Source organism: Lasioglossum baleicum, chromosome 1 (assembly GCF_051020765.1).
Source record: "Lasioglossum baleicum chromosome 1, iyLasBale1, whole genome shotgun sequence".
Taxonomy (NCBI): Eukaryota; Metazoa; Arthropoda; class Insecta; order Hymenoptera; family Halictidae; genus Lasioglossum; species Lasioglossum baleicum.
In genome coordinates this window covers 22,634,330-22,656,586 of record NC_134929.1, presented here as the reverse complement: position 1 = coordinate 22,656,586, position 22,257 = coordinate 22,634,330, and the positions used below count along the sequence as shown (strand labels likewise).

The window sequence follows — 22,257 nt, the reverse complement described above, 5'->3', positions numbered from 1 at the left end:
GGTATTATCATTATCGACCTACGGATCGATTGATGGCAAGAGTACCGGCCCGCCATTACGTGTCGTTTTCGGTAATTACAAACCTCACTCCCCTCACTCTGCCACGGGTGCACCCGTTCGTAATAATTGCGGGGTTAACTACTCTCCGTTGCGAACAGGTTGTGCGCACCGTGGCCCGTAACATTTTCGATCGGACAATTAGCGTGCTGGCATTTTCTCTTCTGGCGATTATTACACGCGCCCTTTCGCGTCGGTAGACTGGCGAGGCATCGTTCGAGGTCGTTGCTAGCTAGACAATGGTAGTCGGTTGTTGTTGGTTTGCTAGGCGAGGATTTGTCGTGTGTATGTGTGGTCGAGATCGATGCAGTGTGGGGACGTTGGGATTTTTATCAGTGCGAGGGCTAGTTGTTGGGATTATATATTTATGATTTCGGCGGAGGGTTCGATCATTTATAGAAAACCAGCAAATGTGTGTGCGCAATTAATTAAACATGCTTCTCGACGTTTTTATGTGGATCATTCTCAAAGAGACACATTTTTTGCGTTCGAAGAATAATATATGTATAATATAATTTGAACATTTATTGTAACACAGCCGTGTAAAAAAGAAAAAAGAAAAAAGAAAAATATAAAACACATGCTTGCTGTGACAACAGAGACAACGTTTAAACGAATATTAAAGAGTTCAAAATAACCGGACTTTATTCCATGGTGGCAGATGTGTAACTGAAACATGTGTTAACACAAACGCAAGAAAGAATGTGTCCTATAGGACGACCCGTTCAATGATTGGTTGGTCGATATCGATCGATGCTGATTCGTAATCATATTGTGCGGCAATTTTGAACGGCGTAACTGAACAGCCTTTGTTAATAAAGACATAACTGCAACCACACTGTAGAGAATTGTGAAAAGAAAAACCGAATTTTGAAAGCAATTTTGGGATTATAGCTGTGAACAAATGATGTTTGTAACACAATATGTGTAATGGAACTTCGTGTGAACCGTGCGAGAGCTGTGATCTGTTCGGACTAACTAAACTAGAGTGTTTCTCTTATTCCTCCTTTAAGTCCTTCAGCGTGGAAAAATGGTGACATTCAACGTACGATAAAACGCAGGTCATCGATAGCGTACGTATAGTCGTGTAGACGTTACCATTACAGTTGATTGTAGTCGTAAGCGCATCGTACGTGTGCGCTACAGAAAATGGCGTAACCTTCAACGCGTGATATGCGATCGCTCGGGTTATATCGATCACTTGACCAATTTGTTCGGGACCAATTTCGGCGGAATCAGTGCCCGGACATAATTACACAGCATATTTCTGAAACCGTGTAATAAGACGTCGAATGCAGGCCAAGGTAGCGGGCCACAATTCACCGGGCGTAAATTTCAAAGGCAATCGTTCCTTGCACGGACACTCGCCAAATGAATTACACGGTTCCTTACCTTCGGTTACGCCAGCCTCGCTCCACTGGGTTGACGTCTCAGCGGTGTGGTCGTTCACGTGTCCTTAATCAACCGTGCGCTTCAATCCCGTTGAAAATTCCCACCTCGCACCTCGCTCTCCCGCCCCAGGACCGGTGGCGGGTCATTTTTGACCCGTCCTTGTACTCGATCGGCTCCTGCCTACACGTGCAACACGCTAAAACCACAATGATATTAATTCAGTGAACGTGGACAAAAATAGACATTAAAAAATCAGTTTTAGTATCACATGTACGTAATTGGAAATTGATATATATCAATTCTTTTCTTTTCGAAAACATTTCCAAGTCGCTTAATGTTGAATTACGGTTGATGGTATCGTCGGATATTGAATTCATTTTGTAATATGGCGTGAATACCGCTGTCTTAGTTGATGATCTTTGGAAACTGAAGCGATCGCCGTAACAGATCCGACGTTGACGAGAGTCGATTTCACCGGGAAATTAATTAGAATCACGATCGGGATTGTTGGTGTATTATCGGCCGACACGAGATCCCGAATTCCGTCGGCCGAGGAATTCTCTCGATCGCCGGCGCGGCGCGGATCGATTGCGTAAAATCGCGGACGGTGAATAAAATGGAAATGAAAGTGAAAGCGCGGTGAGCCGCGTCGCCCCGTGGAAACGAGCCACTCGAAGTAATAACGGGCAGAGTGGGGGAACAAAGAGGCTAAAGATCAGCCGCGAGACAGTCCGTTGATTTATGAAGCGATCCAGCCGAATGATCTATCGATCGCGCCGGGAAAACGCGTTATGTTGATCGGCTGAAACGCACCCGTCGACATTTGCCTGGAAACGCGCGCCTCGAACACCTGTGCGATCAAGAAGAAAATGGGAAAACGATGTTGTAACGATTGAAATGATGATTTTACAGAAATTTTATGCAAAGAAAATTAGTTTTGGGTCGGGTCGGGGGTTAGGAGATGGCGTAATGGCGTGGTCAGCTGGTTTTCGATGGTCGGGGGAGTCAGCCCCCGCAAAGATGAAGGCAATCGCGGTCTCGAGAGGAAAAGACGCGGCACGTAGCTCCGGTAATCCGATATCCAGCTCCTGCGAGAGGTGGCAAGGTCCTTTTAAGGGTAACCAGGTCACCCTCGGCTTCTCCTCCATCCACGCTCTCCCGCCGCCTGCGCCTCCTTCTTCTTCTTCTGCTTCAGCTGCTTCCACGGCCGGGAATTTCCCGCAAACTTCCCGGTCACGTTCCACGGCTTCTTCGGTGCATTCCGTAGGCGGAATTGGGTGCAGAAACGCAGGTAGCTCCGTCACGATATTCCCTCGTCAACGACCTCCCCTTTGTAGACTCTAGAAATTACCCCGGACGACATTGAAATTTCATTTGCCGTCGCGATTGCCGTCACCCCTCGTTGGTTCGTCGAAACTTTCTGAATTTCTAACTTTTAACGCAATCATCATTTTTCCATAAAAAAAATTCGGTACATTTCTGCAATGTTCTCATACAACCTCCCGAAGTTTCAATTCGATACGTCAACTACTTTTCTCTCAAAAAAATGTTTAACGTTCAGGGAACCAGTTTAAATTCTGTTTGGAAATTCTATCCATGTCACCCACTCGTTCCAAGTTTCCCGGTGCTAAATACCCGTGAGCAGCGGAACCTCGAAGACGAGAAGACAACTATTGCCCATTAGGATCCCCCCGAAAAACTGGCGAAGTAGGTATCTGCTTCGAGGAGATCAAAATACAACGATCCCGAGAACGAATCGTCCAAGAAACGACGCATAACTTCGACCCGAGACAATGCTCGGGCCCGGAACGAGTATTTTCAATCTCGAAACGAGTGTTGGCGAAATCTCTGTCGGACGCGCGCGGCCGCGACATATGTAGACGCTTCTTCCTTGTGCGAGGAGACATTATTTTCGTTGTATTTCACGTACGTTGCGTCGCGACGCGGATCGCAACGGGAGGCTCGAAAAGGGATCAGCACTCACGGTTTTGGCACGAGACCATCGCCGCATCCAGGATTCCTTACGACCCATATTTCTTCCTCTAAGATTGACCGGAACGGTGCAGGAAATGGCCCGTTCGCTCCTCCGCGAGGTAAATCGATGGACAACGTGGCCCCCCGGTGTTTTCTGGAAAACGCTCGAGACCGCTTGCTCCTAATTGCGTCCTGAAATTAGCGCTGCTCTGTTTGTACATTTCGAAACACAATAGATCGCTCGTACAGCGTCGGACATGTCCCCTTGACGAGGCGCTTGTTAGGCCCTTGCAGGTTAGGCATAATGATCTTATGTCTTTGCAAGGCCATGCGTAACGAGGCTAGGTCCTTGCAACATCAGCTATACCGAGGTTAGACCTTTGAAAGGTTAGCTGTACGAAGGTCTGCAAAGTTGGATAGAGCTCGCAAGGTGAGATAGATTCATGCGTTTACGCTAAAAAGATAAGTTTCAAGCAAGATATGTAAAATAAAACGAGCAGAACTACCTCGAACCGAAGCAAAATGCGCTGAAACTTTAAAACAGCAGACACACTGCATCTCCCCCGCCAGGTGTCTTGTTCAGCCGCGAATAATTCAGTCGCCACTGAAATTTTCATTTCGTCTGAACCTCGCAGGTTACAAGATGCCTCGAATGCATAAACTTCAACAGTCCCGTTGATCACTAATTCATCGTCTCGTCTAAAGGGACAGAGAGACACACACAGTCGCGCGCGCATACGCACACACAGGGTAAGGGTTCGTCTAAAGACTTAGACGAGGGGTCGATAACGGTGTGTATCGACCAGTCGCATTTCTCCTGGCTATTGTTCCCGACGTGTGACGGCCTTGCATTATCTTTGCCAACTTCGGCTTAAGCCTATTTATAGTGCCGGGGTTCGCTTCGAAAGTCGACGTCCACGTTACGACGGACCCTGAACGCGCCGAAATATACACGGACCGCGAGAGTGCATCGGACAGTGTCTTCGCCCTCCTCGGGATCGATCGGCGGCTACCAAGGGCTCCGCGATACGCCACTGACATAGTATCGCGTGTGTTTGCGGTTGCCAACCCTCGAGGAAATTTTCTGACACTGCTTAGGTAACGTACACCCGGCTGCCAACGTCTCTTGAACGCGGCGCGGCGGTCTCCTTGATCTTCGTCTTCACTCCGCGCCCTTGATCTTTAGCTGCCTGCCCGTACAACGTCATTTTCGCAAATGCCCGTACAACGCAGTTTAAAACAGTGAACAGATTAGAAGATTTTCAGAGTATTAATATATAGTTTTCACTAGATTAAAATTATTAATGAAAAATATAAATTTATTTTTGGGTCTCGTGTCTTGTAATTGATGCACAGACCCGGAGTCTAATGATCACTGTCCCAGACTTACGAGCGGGAGTGTACACCAGTCTTTCGACAAATCACAAGCCACAAACAAACGAATAAATTACTGCTAAATATTTTCGTAGAACCCATCCCCCATTAAACCTTGACAAACGAAGACAAATCGGCGTTTAATTGTCCCCCGTGTCTCGCCGTTGGTGCGCAAGATCGTACGATTTCCGGCACGAGGTCCCTTGCCAATTTAAATACAGGTGGAGGCGCGTGAATTTATCTCGGTCTACACGTGCACGGCCAGGGCATCTCGTGTCGCAATCGTTCGTCTAAACTTCTGAACGACTGTGCCGCCAACTCGCGAGAGGGATCATTGGACGTGTCCGGCTGGAACCCGTGGCCCGCTGTGCCAGAAACAGTCGAACGATACACCTCGACAATAAAGACGAAAATAATCGAGGCCCCCTCCGGTAAACTGGCGCGGCGTCGTTAACTGTTTAATCGTGCGGTGTAGGGGAGCGGGGCGTGCTCAAATTGCCCCAAATAAATTTTCGGGCTTCGTTGTCTGACTCACCGCGTCCTCGGTCAGCAATTTATCGCGAGGGTTTTCGAACCGGCGAATTAATCCACTCTTAACGCATTACCGCGACCGCTGATTATTGCATAATTTTGACAAATCTATGGTTCATGGTTAAACACTTTTTAATGGAACCTTCAACAGTGACAGCAATTTTCATTGCGAAGTATGTAACAAGTCACCCTCAAAATCTGATACTTTCCTTTAAGATTGTAATGTAAAACAAATTTCTATGCCTTCTTTTGGTACAGCACAATTATTTAAAATTCTATGTACATAATAGGCTTTCGATAGGTAAAGCGTTAAACATAACTAGAAAAATTTCCAGTTTACGAAGTTCCGAGTGCGAAGGGTTAATATTGTCTAGTATCATACAGTTGAGTTATCAGACGCGCCCCTCCAGCGTCGTCGGTGTCCCCCACCACCTCCTCCTCAAACCGTGACGTAGCTTTTCTCCTTGGTTCTCACCGATGTCGTTCAACAATGCAGTCCCGTCTGCTCGGATACAACCTCGCCATTGTCCCCTCGACAGTTTCAGACACGCGAGAGAAAGAGTGGGGGGAGGATGGGACGGAACAGGACGAAAGTCGTACCTTGCATGATATCCCGATGAGATACAGAAAGTCTGCCTCGACTCCCCGAGCATAATGCGGACATTCAGCCACAGCGTGGAACGACCGGCGTGAAATATACATATGTATTGCCTTTCGGATCTCTTGGTTTTCGCGAAACGGACTTCTTTTTATTTTCCGATGCAATTTGGCACGTCCGTCTTCGTAATCCGCTGGTTGGCGATGCGAAGGAGCTCCGAGGTCACCGGTGACCGGCGACCGGCGACGTTACGTTCGACGGTACCGATGAGGTCACTGTGATAAACCCGGTTTTTCGTGACAAAAATTTTCAAGCGAGTCACACGACGCAACACACTTTCTTCGAAACATCGTACTAATCGAATCATTTCTGTGTTTATTGTTTCAGGTGAGTGCCGAGCCAATGTTCGTTCAATGCTAATCGAAAGAGTACCTGTAAGTCATGCACATTATACATTTGATTCATACAATTTCCACCGTGAAGCACACACGCGAAATGAATTTTCCAATCCACCGGCAACAAGTTCACGTCATCATTTAATCCCATTTGAAATTATTCACCGACTCGTTGCTCCCACCAGCCATTACGCTAACAAAGGAGCCACTCCCAGACACGAATAAGCTCTAAATCCGCGAAGGAAACGAGCACAACAGCTGTAGCCGGGGTAACAATAGGAATTCCTCCTTGCGGATTAAGCCCGGCTCACACTTGACCTTTTCACGAGGACTTCCCGAAACCCAGGATCCCCACCGTAATCAATCAAGATATCGTCGATCCGAGTCAACGGGGAACTCGCGGAAAAAGGTGCGACTAGGTGCTAGCGAAACTTGGTTTTTTCCTCGAACGCCTACACAGTTTATCGGAACAGTATTCACGACTGAGATCACCGATCCTGCGGGGCCGGGTTCAAGGCCGATTACGTTGGCTCCGGTTGGCGTACTTTCGCTCCCGCACACCGGAGAGCATAGATTCCAGCAAGGCGTCGCTGATTTTTCTTATCTGGCCCTCTCCCTGGCTCTCGTTCCTCTCACGGCCGACGACATTCCTTCGGGATCAAAACCGTGGCAGGCCTCCGCGCCACTACCTAACTCAGACCTGCAGTCCGCTCTTTATTTTCTTCTTTTCGCGCTACAACCGGTCGCTTTTGATCCACCCAGCTCGTCTCCCCACTTGGTACCTTCGTTGGAACTCGGCTGGCTGGTCCACCATTAATTGCTCGACGCACAAATATTTTGGTAGCGCAGTCCTATAAGGTGATCGTACGTTCTATCGGTCAGAACTACCCCGAACTTGTCCAGTACGTTCTACACCTTGTCTCCGTTAGAATCAATCCCACTCTCGTTTTCAGAATTGCCGAATAATGCAAATTGAAGCAAATTGATAATGAAAAGACCTCTGTGATCTAGCACGATTTACGAAGTTACGGTACAATTCCTGCCCCGGGGAGCGTCTTTCAATTTACATAACCGAAGCTAACGTTGATACAACGCTAGAGGAAACGAGGAGAATACGAAGGCAAGCTTCGATGCGCGAACGGAGAGAATAGAGGAAGGGGAGACGCGAGGAACAACAGAGGAACAGAGCAGCAGACTCGGTTTTGAACGCACTGTAAACAAGCATGCGTTTGATGTCCTCGCCGGCACAATAAACCAGACGGTGTCGTACCGACGCGTGTAAACTTGGAAGATTATACGCGACCCACGCAAACTTCTCGCGCTGTCCTCGTTCTCGTGCGCCGCCGTGCCGCGCCGTTCCGGAATTGCACCGTCGTCGTCGCAAGGCTGCACCGCTGAACCCTTTCCTATTGCCGCGGATCCATCTGCGATGATGGAATTCCTCCTTTCATCCTTTATTGTCAATTCTCGGCGGGCACCTCTCATTCCGTTCACGTCCTCCTGAAATGATCGGGGAAATTTTCATTACTGTCCACCCAATTCTTTCATTCGTTTCTATTTACTAAAACTGCGTTCGAAGGGTACTTGTTTTCTTTAACGACATCTCTGCTCAAACTTGACTAACAAATAGGATGGGCTGAGAGCGCATCTCCGACAGCAGACTCGGTCAGGCCCGTTGGAAACGACATTAAGCCCGCTAAATGATCGATTAAAGGCGGCGGCACGTCAAAGGTCTCGTTTCATCGCGGCTAATTGCGTTCGCCGTCGCGACTGTTTGAATCCGGTGGCGTTGATAAAGACCGGCGGCAGAATAACGATGCGTTCTATGTCGATCCGGGAACTGATACAAACCGAAAGGATTGAGGGAGCAAGGGGGAGAGAGGGAAGGAAAGTTGTTCGGAGTATCGTAGAACTTCCGAAACAAGGGGAACTACTACATTATGCAGAGTAACATGGTCGTCCCTTGCTTTTTGTTACTGCGAAGAACTTGTCTCGTGTGACAACTCCCGAAGAAATTGTCAATTTGTCGATGAAAGTGTAAATTGAGGGTCACGATTCACCCGGCCGCCGGCAGTACCGACCAAATAAGTATTAAAATCCCTGTGTCTCGTAAATCTACGAATTCGTGAAAATCTAATCAAGCCACAAAATGGGACAAAAACATTGTTCATTGACGGCAAAACTAGCGTAACACTGCGCTAGACATAAACAAGATAAATATCTGCTATTTCCTGGAAATTTAGCGAGGCATTTTTCGCCGATATGAAATTTTGATTGAGCATGCCAGGAGAGAAATGTTTAATGAAGAAAATTCCTCGGATCTTTCACGAACGCGGACTCGGTCCAGAAAAATTGGAGCAGGGTTGATGAAAATTTTCCGAATGTCTTTTTATCGTGCGTGCACGCTTACAAAGAAGGCTGAAGCAAGGTTGCAGACACTGAAAATGTTTTCGGAACAAGTGCTATTTTCAGGAGCGTAACCGTTCTGACGCGTCTGCTACTCGTAAATTAATTTTCATCGTTCCCCGAGAGCATGGCGGCCATTTTGAAATTTTCTGCCTCGCGATAAAATGCGAGACACCACGCCAAGAATTCCTGTCGTGAAACAAAAAAATCGGAACTACCAACATTCCAATGTTTTACCCCCCTTTTTGCTTGATCGCCGCAGAAGTGGATTCTACGAAACAATTTTTGTTTCCGGGACCAACAAGCTTACGGACTTGAAATTTCGTTGATTCAACCATGAATTGTGAATCATGAAGTTGTTAATTGTAAATGTACTTTGGTAACAGTGTGATCGTTTCAATGTAATTCCATCGGTGTATCGAAGTGTGTTTGTATTTGGAAGACTCGTTTTGCTTCGAAAATAAATCGAAGGGAACGTTGCGAGTTTCTCTGTTCGTTTTGGAATAGCTTCGCCGATGGAATGAGATACTGAGACGCCACTTTCGCAACGCAGTTGCATCGGAAGATGCATCCTGCACGCGCTATTTCGAGACTCGAAGACCCAGTTGCATCTCGCGTCCCTCGGCTACGGAACCGGCGAACCTTCCCGAAGAAATTCGATATCGAATTGTATCGGGCCCTCGGAGGCGATACGTCTTCTCAAATCTCCCGCGCTAACCAACTCGAACCGATCCGGACAAATAGGAACGCAAACTTTATCGTACAATCGAATCCAATTCTGGTTCTGCTGTTCAATATTGGAAATTCATTTTCCGTCGTTTCTACTTCTCCGATTATGCATGAAATTGTTTAAAAGACACAGTCCCGAAAAGTTGTAGAGTTTCTTTTTTATACAGCTTCTACGAAGTAACTTTGATTTCCCTAACCGGTAAACTTACGGACTTGAATTTTTCTTCATTTCGCTCGGAAAGAATCGCTCCGTACGCCGACATTTTTCTTTTAACCTTGACGCGGTTGTGTCGACAGCACAAAATTGCAAATGATGCGGGTAGGTTGGTTGCGCAGTCAGGCGATTGTCCGACCTTCCCGAGGCTGAGCGCGCGCGAAGCAAAAGAATTCTGAGGCGATACCCCGGCGAGAGTATCCTTGGCCGTGATCTACGAGTGGTCCAATGATGTCGCGTCACCGAGTTATTTTAATATCAAAGACACTATTAATAGCACGCGACCCGATAGAGCCTCGTAGAAGAATGCTCTTTGCAGGTCAGCGAAGTACATCGGAGAGGAGCGCGCGCGGGCTCGCTTCCTCATGAATTCGAGGCTGTCCCTTTCTCGTTCGATCCGCGTCTAACGTTCCCCGCCCCGCCATTCAATCCTCCAGCTGGAATTCTTTCGCCTTTTAAAACCCCCGCTGCCAACTCGCCTGATTGCTTGTCCTGTTGTCTCGGGGCTTGTTCCGCCGGCTGTACCGTTAATACAACTGCCATGCTCGAATTTGTACGACCGCCAACTCGTGACACAATCTTTTATTTGAAATCCGAAAATATGAATTCACTTGTCTACACCGTACAGGTTTTTTCTCTCTGTTGGTACCATGATTCTGCAGTTAAATAAAAAAAAACGGTGGTGGAAAGGGCAGTCCTTTGCGAATAAAACAAACGAAATTTCAAGTCTCTCAGTTTATCGGTTATAGAAATAAAAATGATTTCGTGAAACTTGTGGACATCCGACCAAACTATACTGCCGCAAACTGTACTCGTAACACGCGGTCATTTCGTTCCAGTACAACAAAGGAGTGGGGGTACAGTTCCCGGGATTGCACGGTGACATTCGTTCTTATCTGTAGCCGGTGCGCAACGATTCCACACGGCCTCCTCTCCCGGATCCTCCACACTCTACGGCTACGAGAGGAGAGAGGGAGAGAGAGAGAGAGAGAGAGAGACGTGGTCTCGCGCGCGACTTGGCATTCAGCCTTGTTCTATGAACTAGGTCGAGGCGCGCGCGATGCATCGACAGAGAGAGTGTTCCCCGTGGCCGCTTATCTACGGTCCTCCTCCTTCCGCCATCCTAGCCTCCGTCGACCACTGTTCCACCACCTCCCTCGCTCTCGTGTCTCACTTTTCAATTTAATCGCCGCGTTCGTTACCCCCTCGCACACTGGCCATTTTTAATACCATTTTTTTCCTGCTTCAATTTCATTTTTTTCTCTCTGTTAACTCTTCGCACAGTCGCGCTTTACAAAACAATTTTCATTTCGGTAACCGGTAAACTGACGAAATTGTTTTTAAAATTGACACACAGAGTGGTAACAGATCGATGAAATAACAAGATAAACCCTGCCCCGTTGTCCACCAATCTCCCGTTCGTTCCCGCTAATGTCCTCGATGAAAGTCTCTCCGGTCCTCCTCGTCGAATCGCTCTCTTTCGTGGTAATGCCGGTATCAATGACGAGAGAGAATCCCTGCTCGATGGACCGAACGATTTTCGATAACTCTGATCGGAACAGAACGATCGCGCGGAGAAATCGAGCGGCTTATCCCCTCGAAATTGCAACTTTGTTTCGACGGGGATTTTTCAAGCTCTGGTTGTTGCAGTTGACCCAATTCGATCGTATTATCTTCTTCTCCGATCGTTTCCGAATTTAAAAGCGAACGATTCAATTAATATACATATCTTTGTCATTAATTTTTAATCGTCTATGGCTGGGAAATATTCCGAAACCCATCACGACGTCCAAGACCACAGAAGCTTCCAATTCGCCGTTCCAAAAAAATTGTCAATCTCCGTCGAATCATCCCTATCGATCTCCCCAACCCCCTCCCCAGCATCCCTCGCAACAGGAATCAGTTTTTAACATACTCTATCTCGTGGGGTTGCTCCTTTCAATCCTTCGAAACCCCTTCATTAATGCTCCTCCATATTTTCATCTCGCTTCCTCTACCCCCGCCACACCTAAACCTCTCTCCTCCTAGGCTCTTCCATTAGTTTGCAACCGCATTCAGCTCATTTTCGCTCACGCATTCCAATATTCGTCTTTTCATCGCCGCAGACGTATTCGTCGTCGACAGCGTCGTCGGCGTCGGCATCGGCGTCGTCTCTGCCCTAGTTGCAACGCGCATGCACGTGCAGCCACGGAATAACCGGAGAAATCGATTTCCCGCCCTTTCTCTCTCTTTCTCTCTCTCTCTCTTACCTCCCCTCTTTTCTCACCCTCGCGCACCATCCCTTCATCCCCTCCGTGCACCCCATTCGCCTAACAAACGACTACGCTTCCATGGTTCTGCGCGCAAGCGCCACTCGTCGATTTTCTAACCGGAAAATCGTGAGAGACCCGGTTTTCTACGCGCGTGCAATTTTCCGCGATTTTCCACGGGACGCGACATAGACTAGACGCGCGGCGTGGTTAGTGTAGGTTTACTCGACTCGAGGAAATCCACGACGCGACGCCATGATGCTAATGGCTGTCACGTGACTCGGGGAATAATGAACGCGGGCGAGGGAAGACAATAAGAATGGAACGTGATGTGTCGAGGGTTCTGTTGTTTGGGATTTAGGTGTGTTTTGAATATTTTCAGCGGCCATGTTCGCTGAGATTGAGACCACGTGGTCCTACGTATCAGCAGGACTTCTAGAGTGGTTAAATTTATTCGAGTCGTAAAGGATTTAATGGTAGTTTAGTCATTTTCGCGAGGACCATTGTAGCACAGGTTTCTTTTTCCTCGTGCTGGGTTTTCCATCGTGCAGTCTATAGAACAAGGGTACTGGTGTCGGGAACTTTCTTTTTACTTTCGGCTCGTCGGAGTTGATGGCGGTTGTCGGGAACATCGGAGACATCGATCGAGGCTCTCTCTCTCTCTCTCTTTCTCTTTCTCTCTCTTGAGGTTTAAAAGGAGCTGTGAACGCTACAGGCTGACTTCGCTCGATAGACTCAGCCAGAGACAAAGCGAAGATCCCGAGTCAGCAGACCGAGTCGCGAGTCTTCTCGATGATACCGAGGGAACATCACTCAGCAGTTTCCCTTAAAACTCCTCTACAGTCTTCCTAAACATTCTCTAGTAACGATCTTCCTTAGATTTTTCGTTGCTTTCTTCACTCTCGAACCAATCCCCAACAAGTTTTCCAAAAACTTGAATCAGTTTCTGATTCAAGCAAAGAATCATCCTTTTCACCGCTGTTTTTTATCTTAATCGCGAAGTCATTGGATCGGCAAGGAAAAACTAAAATAATGTGAAACAATTAGCGTTCATTCATTATAGTCTATTGCTTAATTAAAGTAGAAAGTTCGCGTCATGAATAATCCATTGCATGCACCGAGAGACCTGTCTTCTTACTATGTACCAGACTAAAATATTAAAGTTTCATTTTCTCGACAAAAAAGAAATTGTTCAATATTTTTCATCGGAATTATTTTCGGTGTTCTAACTGTATCGATCGGTTGAAATGATCAGTGGCATTCGGAGAACCGATACTTCTTCCTCCAGTGTAGTTCCATTACCGTAACAAGATTTATGGAATTAATTAATTAGTAAGGCGATTCATAATCCGGGGTGTCAAGTTGAATTTTAATTAATGCGTTTCCATGTCCCAAGAACAAGGCGCCGTTTCCATAAACAATTCTTTACCATTCTTCCGACATTTTCAATTAGCCCGGTCTCCTCGTATCTCTCGTTGATGATGATTTCTCGTTTCAGTAATAACTGCTCCAGATGATCGCTATCTGCGTCGAAAGAATGGGTCATTATCATCTGACGATTGCGCTCCGACGAAAGCATAGTCTTTCCGAAACAATTAACCACATGAAAAAGCAACAGTGGGAACCCTAAAACACACGCCGCCGACAGAAAGAATTTTTAATTAATCGCTGCGTCATTGCAAAATTCGTCTTCGACTGTACGCTAAACTTCGCCGAATGTCTCGGAGATTTCGTTCAATTAAAATCAATAGGCTTCGTCGTCTCTCTGAACACAATGAGCATTGGAATTATGTTTCAAGGATGGTGCACATTCTAACAAACATTAATATCTACAATGCAAAATAACATTTTCTAATCCCAACTCCCACGGTCGTTCCCGATTTCAATTCGCGAACGGACCGGCGGCGGCGCGGCGTTAATTACCGAGCAAGCGGCGTTGAATGGGAAACAGACACCACGAAAACGAGAGAGAAAAAAATGTGTTTTCCATTCAATTAAAATTTTTTCGCCACATTCCCAGCCTGGCCGCGTTTCTTTCGCATGAGTCCTCGCACAACTCTTTTGTATTTAGTTGATTTTTTATAAAACCTTTAGCTGACGTTTTGATGAATAAAATGATACCCGGCACCACACCGTTTGGATCGTATTGATTTTAGTCAGCAAACCGTGACAAACGCGTTGGTAAAATAAAAATCATGTTGTTTAATGTTCAAAGATTCAGGCAATCGAATTTTTCTACAGATACTTGCGTTTTCTTTCGCGCGGTAAGGATTCTCCGGTGTCGCGCGCAATAGGGGACAGAGCGCCGATACCTGTAATTTGAAATTCTAAATAATAAATTCCTACAGCCTTGATTCAAATGGATTGGAAACGCGGCTACGTTTCTTTCGATGATCGCGCATCGTCGTCGTCGCGGGCTGTCCAGGCCGGCAAGTGGGTCAGCAGACGGTGAACGCGCGTTAACTATGATTGTGGAAGCGTCACGCCGCTCATTTCGAACAATGTCGATCCCTATCGATTCCTCAAAACGTGTATCGGCTGTCTGGGAAAAGCGGACGCGACCCAGTTCTTCGCTGACGACTTCACGACCGCGTGAAATTGAAGACACTCGACTATCGAGAGGCTAGACCGAAGTCAGACGAGTCTATCGGATTCATGCGACACATTGCACTGCTCTTCCAAGTCTACGAGAAACAAACAATGTCTCTTTGTATCTCTATCACCGAAGTGACGTTTCTCTGATTAACCATTTCTTTTCGAAATTATTCTGCACAGTGCACTGGGTGATTCGTTTGCTCGATGCTACGGTCGTCTCTCCAGGTAAAATGTTTGCCAGGGTTCAACAAGTGTTCCGCCATCGAGCTCGATTCGTTAAAGCGTCTGGTTTACGTCGGTCTGACCTGGATGCAAGATTCATCGGCGCTCGGACGGGCCAGTTGATTTTTCCAGTGCACCCGTCGATGATCCTGACTATCGTTGACCCCGATCCGAGCCACCGAGGCCGAGATTATCGCCTCGACACGCGATACCCGCCCTCCTCGTGTTCACAACGACGACGGTCATTATGTAATTGTCACGGCGCGGCGCGGCGCGGCGGTCAGATGTTCAAAAGAAACCCCCCGTTTATCGCGGCCCCGGCCTGCAGCGAAATTTCAATTCCCTCGCTCTATCTCCGCAGCCTTGGGACCGTCAGACGATGACACGATGCTTCTTTCGCGTTGCACGGTGCACTTCGAGCGACCGACACAATGGGACAATGGGCCACATGAGCTGGCATGTGTTGGAAGATATGTATATGCGAGACTCGTCTACACCTTCCCAGGATTCTCATTGTTTGCTGTTAATCAAGGTCTGCTGATTTTTCCTCGGACCTCATGTTTACGTGTTATGTTCAAAACATTTTTCGCAGACGTATCGTCAATTATCTTTTAATCAAACTATTGCGTTGGCGAGAACGTGATTTCGGTATTCTAAGGTGAAACAGAGCCCAATTTTTTCAATTGAAACTTCTTTGCTTGAGTAGTCCTTGGTAGTCCAACTCTCCTTAACCGCTTGGACAACCGACGAAGAAGAGCTGCGGCCCACAGCCGAAAATTTCAAAACACGTTTGAGGGTGGCCACTTCGAAACTTCTTAAATATATGAATACTAAAGTTTATCAAAATTCGTCGATTTGACAGAATTATAATAAGAAATGTTTAACTCCGTTATTTCTTGTCACCCTGTATATACTTGAGTAGTTCTCCGATTTTGTTATCTTGACGCGCGACGGTCTAAAAACCCGGCGTTCATAGTATTCTGCGCACGTGATCGGAGTAGCACGTTTCCCGGGTCGGCGCGGCTCGTCGTCGAGCGAGGAGATGCAATGGGAGGCGTCGCGTCGCGACGCTTTTGCAGTATTCCGCAGCCGGGAATCCGAGGTCTGGCCTCCGCGAGAGTATCTAACCCAGACCTAACACGGTCCAAGCCGTGAGGGAAACTTGAGACGGTCGTCGGCTGTGTGCTAGTGGCAGTGGTTGCGGCGCCCCCGGTGTTGGTGCCGCTGCAGGATCGATCTGATGGCCTAGTTACCAGGAGAGAGTGAGACCGGCCGGTGCGACGAGCGCCGTGTACTCTCCAGATCCGCATACAGGGTGAGGCGGAAGTGACGACCCGGCTGCGAGAGGGTTGACTGCTCGCGGAACCGACCCGCTAATTAATTAAGCAGCCATTGAAATTGCTGGACGCCTAACTTCGCGAGGAGCCTCTTGGTTCGAACGTATCCCGTTTCACATCCGTTTACAGCTCTCGGGTATTTTCTTAAGAAGTTCAATTTTTTCGATTTTCTATCGGAATTTTGTTCAACGAAAAACTCGGTCGAAAATGTAAAAGAATTTCGTCCATGGGACGCTTCGTTTTCGAGCGAAACGAACATGAAGATTAAACAAATACAGTCCGGTTACAACGTACTGTATATCTACTGGTGCACGTTCGAGGGATTTTTCAGCTTGATTTGTATTTGAAACTTGATGCGAAAAATTTCATTCTGCATGTTCGCTTCAGTTTTCCACAGTAGAATGGGCTACCATTCGATTCTCCTGTGAAATAGAGTGTTATTTAGTTCCAGTCGCGTATCATGAATTGACAAACTTGTTTCTCTTGAAAAAACGAAGCCTCGTGTGAAAAAAATTCATTCTACGCTTTTGAATTGAGTTTTTTTTCAGGTGGATTCGGTTAAGAGTCGATTTGATCACGAATACAGTGGGATAGCTAGTAAATTATACTTCCGCTCCACCCTATAGAACCATAGCGGCCTTCATGGGTGCGCTTGGAGGCGTGGTGGTTGGACAGAGTCCCGACGCGACGTGGAGAACGTTGCAGGGTGGGTGGTGTTGATCGGAGGTTATAACCGGGATGCGAACCCTGGAGCGAGGACAGGCATTGACCTACATGTCCTCTCTGCTTTCTCCATCCTTGTTGGACCACTTCATCCCTCTATCTTTACACGCTGTCCCTCTAATTGCACCCTATAGTCTCTATTGAGTGTCCTCTTATTTTTTCCTTGGGTGGTAAAGTTAGGGTTGAGGCTAGTTTTAAAACTAGAAGGGGTTAGACGTGGACTGGACTCTAACCTAGAACACAGAAAATATTATCCTACCCTCGATCATGAATTCCAAAATGTATATTTGAAATTAATTATGAGTGGTGGGGGGTAAGCCACGCCCAGGAACGTCGTCACTCGGATCGCGTGACACCCAGTATATAAATCTCATGAAAAATTCTCTCGATCATCTCCCCGGTGATCCCCAACCGATTATCTCGCAGTTTTCAAACGTCCAATTTTCTCAGCGACTCGCCGTGAGGCTCGGTCGCTCGAACAACGTTCTCCATCATTCTGTTCGTTCGTTCGAAGATCCTATCTAAAACGGAACGGGCTTCAAGGGCGTCGTTCGCCGCGTCTCCTGCATCCTCGAGCAGTTCCTGCCGGGTTCACGGCTCGTCTGGGAGGGAGCTGGGGGTTGCTGGGAGGGATTTGTTGCTCAGAGGTCGCAGCCGGGATCCGGCATCCTAGAGCTAGGCCAGGCATTGACCTAGATGTCCCGCGAGCTGCTCCACAGTTTTACGACAGCTCGGTTTTATGCTGGCCGAGGAACGTCAACGACAAACCCCCGCCGTTTTTCGCTAACTCGTAATCATTTTTTTCCATTAATCGGCCTCTTCGAAATTTTATGACGTCGTAATTTTTATCTTCATTCTTGGAAAGCGACATCGTCGTTTTTATCATTTTCGTTTTTGGAAATGTTGGTAAAATGTGGAAAATGGGTGGAAACGGAGGGGAAGGGGGTGACAACTCGCGAAAATCGAGAATTTTCCAAAATTCAAAATGATTTTCACGGTTTTTTTTTACGGGAAACGGCGCACTCTCGAGGAAACCTGGAAACGTGGGGTCGGCAGCGAAGAGGATTGTCTGGCAGGGGCGGTTTATTGATCGACCCTGGGTATCAACGACTCGGTTAGTTGTCCAGCTTGCCGGGAAAAATTCTGTTCGACTGAATTTCACGAACATTCTCATCGAACTTTTACCACCGGCACGAAATTTGACATTCGATCATTTCTTCGGCGCTGATATTTATCATATTTCTGTAACATCTTCACCAATCAAACTTTACCAAACAAAATTGCACTACTATCTTCGAAGTTTCATGGATTCCATGCAAGTATCTACGTGAGGAGATGCAGCAGGAATTTAACGAGATGATAAGGGGTTGAACACGTGTGTAGTACACGCTCGTTTCTGGAGGCATTGTGTGTCGGGGATGAAGGTTGATCGGCGTGTGTCGATTTCGGAAAACACGAGAGCCGGGTGTCGATTCTGTCAGCCCGTATAATTTCCCGGAGTTGCGACGACGCGACGCGGCGCGTTGATAACAGGTTGCACGAAAACCGGCGGAGAGTGTTAGGCGAGTGTGCACGTGTCACGGCAGCATGCGGACGGACGCATAATTCCCGGGTCTGCTCGGGCCGCGCGTGACATTTTTCGCCAACGTTTTGCCAGCCGCGATTCTTATCGGCGAAATTCACCCGCTAAACACGCTTCCTATCTGGCAAACCGTATACCGACGATCCGCCAGACCAGCTATAGTGTTACACCGTTGCGAAGCTATTTTTCGATTGCTGCACTCTGCTTCTGGGAAGTACATTTTACTTTTGTTGGATTGGACAGGATCTGCCGGTACATGTGTTAATCTAACGAGCACGTGAACGTTCAGATTTTTATTTTATTAGAAATACATACGTCGGAGGGACGATGTTTTTCCTGGAAAATTCGATGAAACCGCGTGTCTCCTTTCTTTCGCAGTGTGAGAGCGGACGGTATCGAGCCGGATATTATTACGGATATTGAATGCATGTCGGCCGTGGACGTACACGCGTCGAATCTGGAATCGAACACGGCTGAATTACCCGTCGAATTTTCCTCCGCGGTCCGATGACAGCCGGTGCGGTGACACCGCGCCGCGCCGCTATTTTCCGACGGAAAATTATGTATCAACAGGTAGTCGGGGTAGGAGGAGGTACGGTTTTTGTCGCATTAGCGCTATTAAATCCGACCGAATGTCGGCCGTGTAAACAGCCGACGTGAATCTCCTCTATCCGCGAGATCGATAATTGACAGCGTTGTCGCCGGTTGACATCGCGAAACCAGGTTGTCGTCCCAACGAATCTGTACCCGATATCCTCGCAAAACCATTGAAACGCAAACCTGCTAAAATTCTTGTCCATCGTTTTTTCAAGCTGAAATGTTCGAGGTGAGACCACTCCTTTCAGATTAATTTGCCTCATTTATCCCCAACTTCGTACAACCTCTACAAACCACATCCAACCACGGAAGAATAAATAAAACACAAACCGCGAGACCCCTTAGAATTTCGCATACGCCTCAGGCTCCTATTAAAAAGATCCTGTTCGGCAATTGTAGAGGGCAGCTCGTGTAATATTTTGTCAGAGTATAATTTTTAGGAGAATTCGATGCGTACATAGTATAATGTCAGCCAGGGTGATCTCGACGAGTCGTCCACCTCGTATACGGTGGCAAGTCCAGGACGAGAAATAGCTTCGCAAAGGGAAGAGGCGAAACCCAGCGTGGGGTGGGTCAGGGTTAGTGTCGAAGGTTATGCTCTCTCTCCCTACTCAGGACCCCCATGGGTTGCAGAGGCACGAGGGAAGGGATGTAGACGCCAGGCCAGAGTTGGATCGATATTCCACTGGCAGAGCTAAACTCTCGCACTGCTTTCATCGTACCCCTTTGCCTCAGCTTCGCATCGCTTCGCCTCGTTTTCACCCCAACTTTCGGAAGTTACTACCCCCGTTACCGATCTCGTCCCACGAGGCTCGCCTGCGGTTCCATCGAATTTGCATGGCACAGCGTTGTGCTCCATGAATCGAATGGGGTCCTCCAGCTAAGGGGGTTGCAAACTGGATTTTTAAGGGATGCTAGACACTACGGAGAAACGGCTTACGTTCTCCAATGGAATGCTGCTTTCAACCCCTAATGTGCTTCCTTAAGCCCCCATCTCTTTTGGAAAAATAGTAAAAAGATAAAATGGAAATGGTTGGCCTGGTTCGAAGGGGTGTAACAAAATCGAAATTTTTATTTTCTTCGACTCGTTTAGACTGTTTTCAACCCGCCACCCTTTTTGGAAACATTTACAGAATTCGAGAATTCAGACAACCACCACTCGTTAACGAAAGTTGAGATTAATTTTTATAAATATTTTATTGGAAACTATAAATAGTTTATTGGATTGATGTTATTGCATGGCGTTTTCTATTTTAATATGCGAAGTAGAGTAACAAGTGGGTTTATCGGTGAAACAATCGTGTGCGGTGCAAGATGAGGAAGTAGTGCAACGGTGCTGACCTTCCTGGCCGGAAGTAGCTATCGTGAAAACGCTATTTCATTCATCCTCGACGCCCATCACGAGTCTCTGACACCAGAAATAGACCCCCCCTTTGATTTGATAAAACGAACGGTTGAATGAATTTTACCGTTCTATTATTACGAGTGCGAGAGCCCACGATCTTACTACGCTATGCTTGTACATTCGTTTATCTCTTCGAAGTAGTTTGTCAGAGTTTATCGAGGTCAGGTTACATTGAAGCTTGTTTCTTTATAGATTTTTCTATGTATACGTCTGTCTGCAAACAATCAGCCGAGCTCGGACCGTTAAATTCCCGAAGTACAGTAAGTCCTCGAGTTAGGCGAATTCTTAGAAGCGAATCATTGAATCTTAGAAGCATTGGACGCGAGTTACGAAGATCTCCAAACTTACGTGCTTTGGATTTCCGAGTTTTTGCCGGCTAGAATGGGCATTTGTTTGACTGCGCGCAGATGCGAACCCGTTCGAAACCCGGCATCCCGACGCCAGCTAAGTGTTGCGCGTTGTCGGATCGTGGTTCTTGCGATACGCGCGTTATCCTGGCGGTCTACACGGCCGATGGAGCAAAAAGATAGCGCCGGAAGAAAGCTCGGCTGAATCTCGCCGGCACGGCGGCGCGCGGCATTCTTTCACTGTTGGCCGCGCGGTCCGGGAAAAAGGGGGAATTCCAGGCAACGATGAAAGCCGATTGGTAGGAGGAGTCATCAACGTGCGGTTTAGACAGTCAATGGCGGCGGTAATGCGCCGGGAGAGAAACGAATCCAATCTAATGTGGGACTCGAGCACAATGCAATTGCTTGAAACACGGGAGATCAGCTGGCTGGCACGACTGTTCGACGAAAGGAACGCGGGAATTCCATAGACGCCGTTGCTCGATGTGAGAAAACGTCTTGTTCGAGCCTCGGTCAAATATAAGACATCGTAACAGCTGCTTCAGCCGGTTTTGGATATTGTTCGAAACATTTTAAATAATTATTTTTTAATCGAATCATCGTCAACACGTTCCTGACATTTTTCTGATTGAAAAGAGCCCAAACACGACACCATTCGGAGCTCATTCGGCGAGCATTCGCATAATCGAGCTTCTACTAAAACGTGGACTACACGAGCAAATAAACTCCGAATGTTTTCATGTTTGGGCTCATTCTAAACGGGAAAATGTCGCGAACACGATCGTGACGGTTTTACGAGAAAAGAATGAATTATTTCGTTTTTGTGTCTTTAAATCGACTTGGAAGATTTTTACTGCGAATAAAGCGGTAGCGTTTGGAAGATATCTGGGCAAATAAGATGGTGCGGAGTCCTAATTTTACAAAGTATGTTGTTCGACGATGCCGAAGCCTGTAAAGAGCACATGTCCGCTATCAGAATGCATCGGCCGGAGGCGGTCAATTAAAAAGCCGGTTCTCAAGGCGCTGATTTAGCCTTGGGCCGAGGCAAAGGAAATTTCGAGGCCCGTTCTCGAAAGCTCCGCGTCAGCAGGAGGCCTCAGGATCCTCTTATCCCGTGGATCGATCTATCGATCCTCCTCTTCTCTGGCCGCGCACCCCTCCCGATCCCCTCCACTTGGAATCAAGACCGCGCCGCTGAAAACGGCGATTTATTAATCATCGGCCAGGCTCTGTTGTCTTCTCGAACACGCACGGTCAACTTCTGACAATGGCGGACCGTGTGTCATCGGCAGAGCCCGAGGTAATCGATTGGCGGCCCTCGGGCTGCGGTGCCTGGGTCTCTTTTCACCCTGGGCATCAAACTCGCCGTTTAATCGTGCCCGCTTTCCGACGATTACATTAGTAGGTCGTTCGGAAACTCATTTCGTCATTTCGAGCAGCCATCTTGATTCCTCTTGGTTCAGTAAAATGGTGTTTCCTATTCTCTTTAGCACGTGGAACGTTTAATTTCAATTGCAGGAAGAGAATAGA

The 22,257-nt window shown here is 47.4% G+C and overlaps 1 protein-coding gene across 4 annotated transcripts in view; it reads left to right on the top strand.

The window, feature by feature from the left end:
* Positions 1-22,257, top strand: part of Ecr (ecdysone receptor) — a 116,848-nt gene that overhangs the window by 34,191 nt on the left and 60,400 nt on the right. Inside the window, exon 3 of one of the 4 annotated variants that reach the window (XM_076430721.1) lies at positions 6,314-6,360. The exons of the other annotated variants lie outside the window; for them this stretch is intronic. The gene's annotated coding sequence lies outside the window, so the exon portion shown is untranslated. The remainder of the gene's footprint in view (positions 1-6,313; positions 6,361-22,257) is intronic. 4 annotated transcript variants of the gene reach the window in all.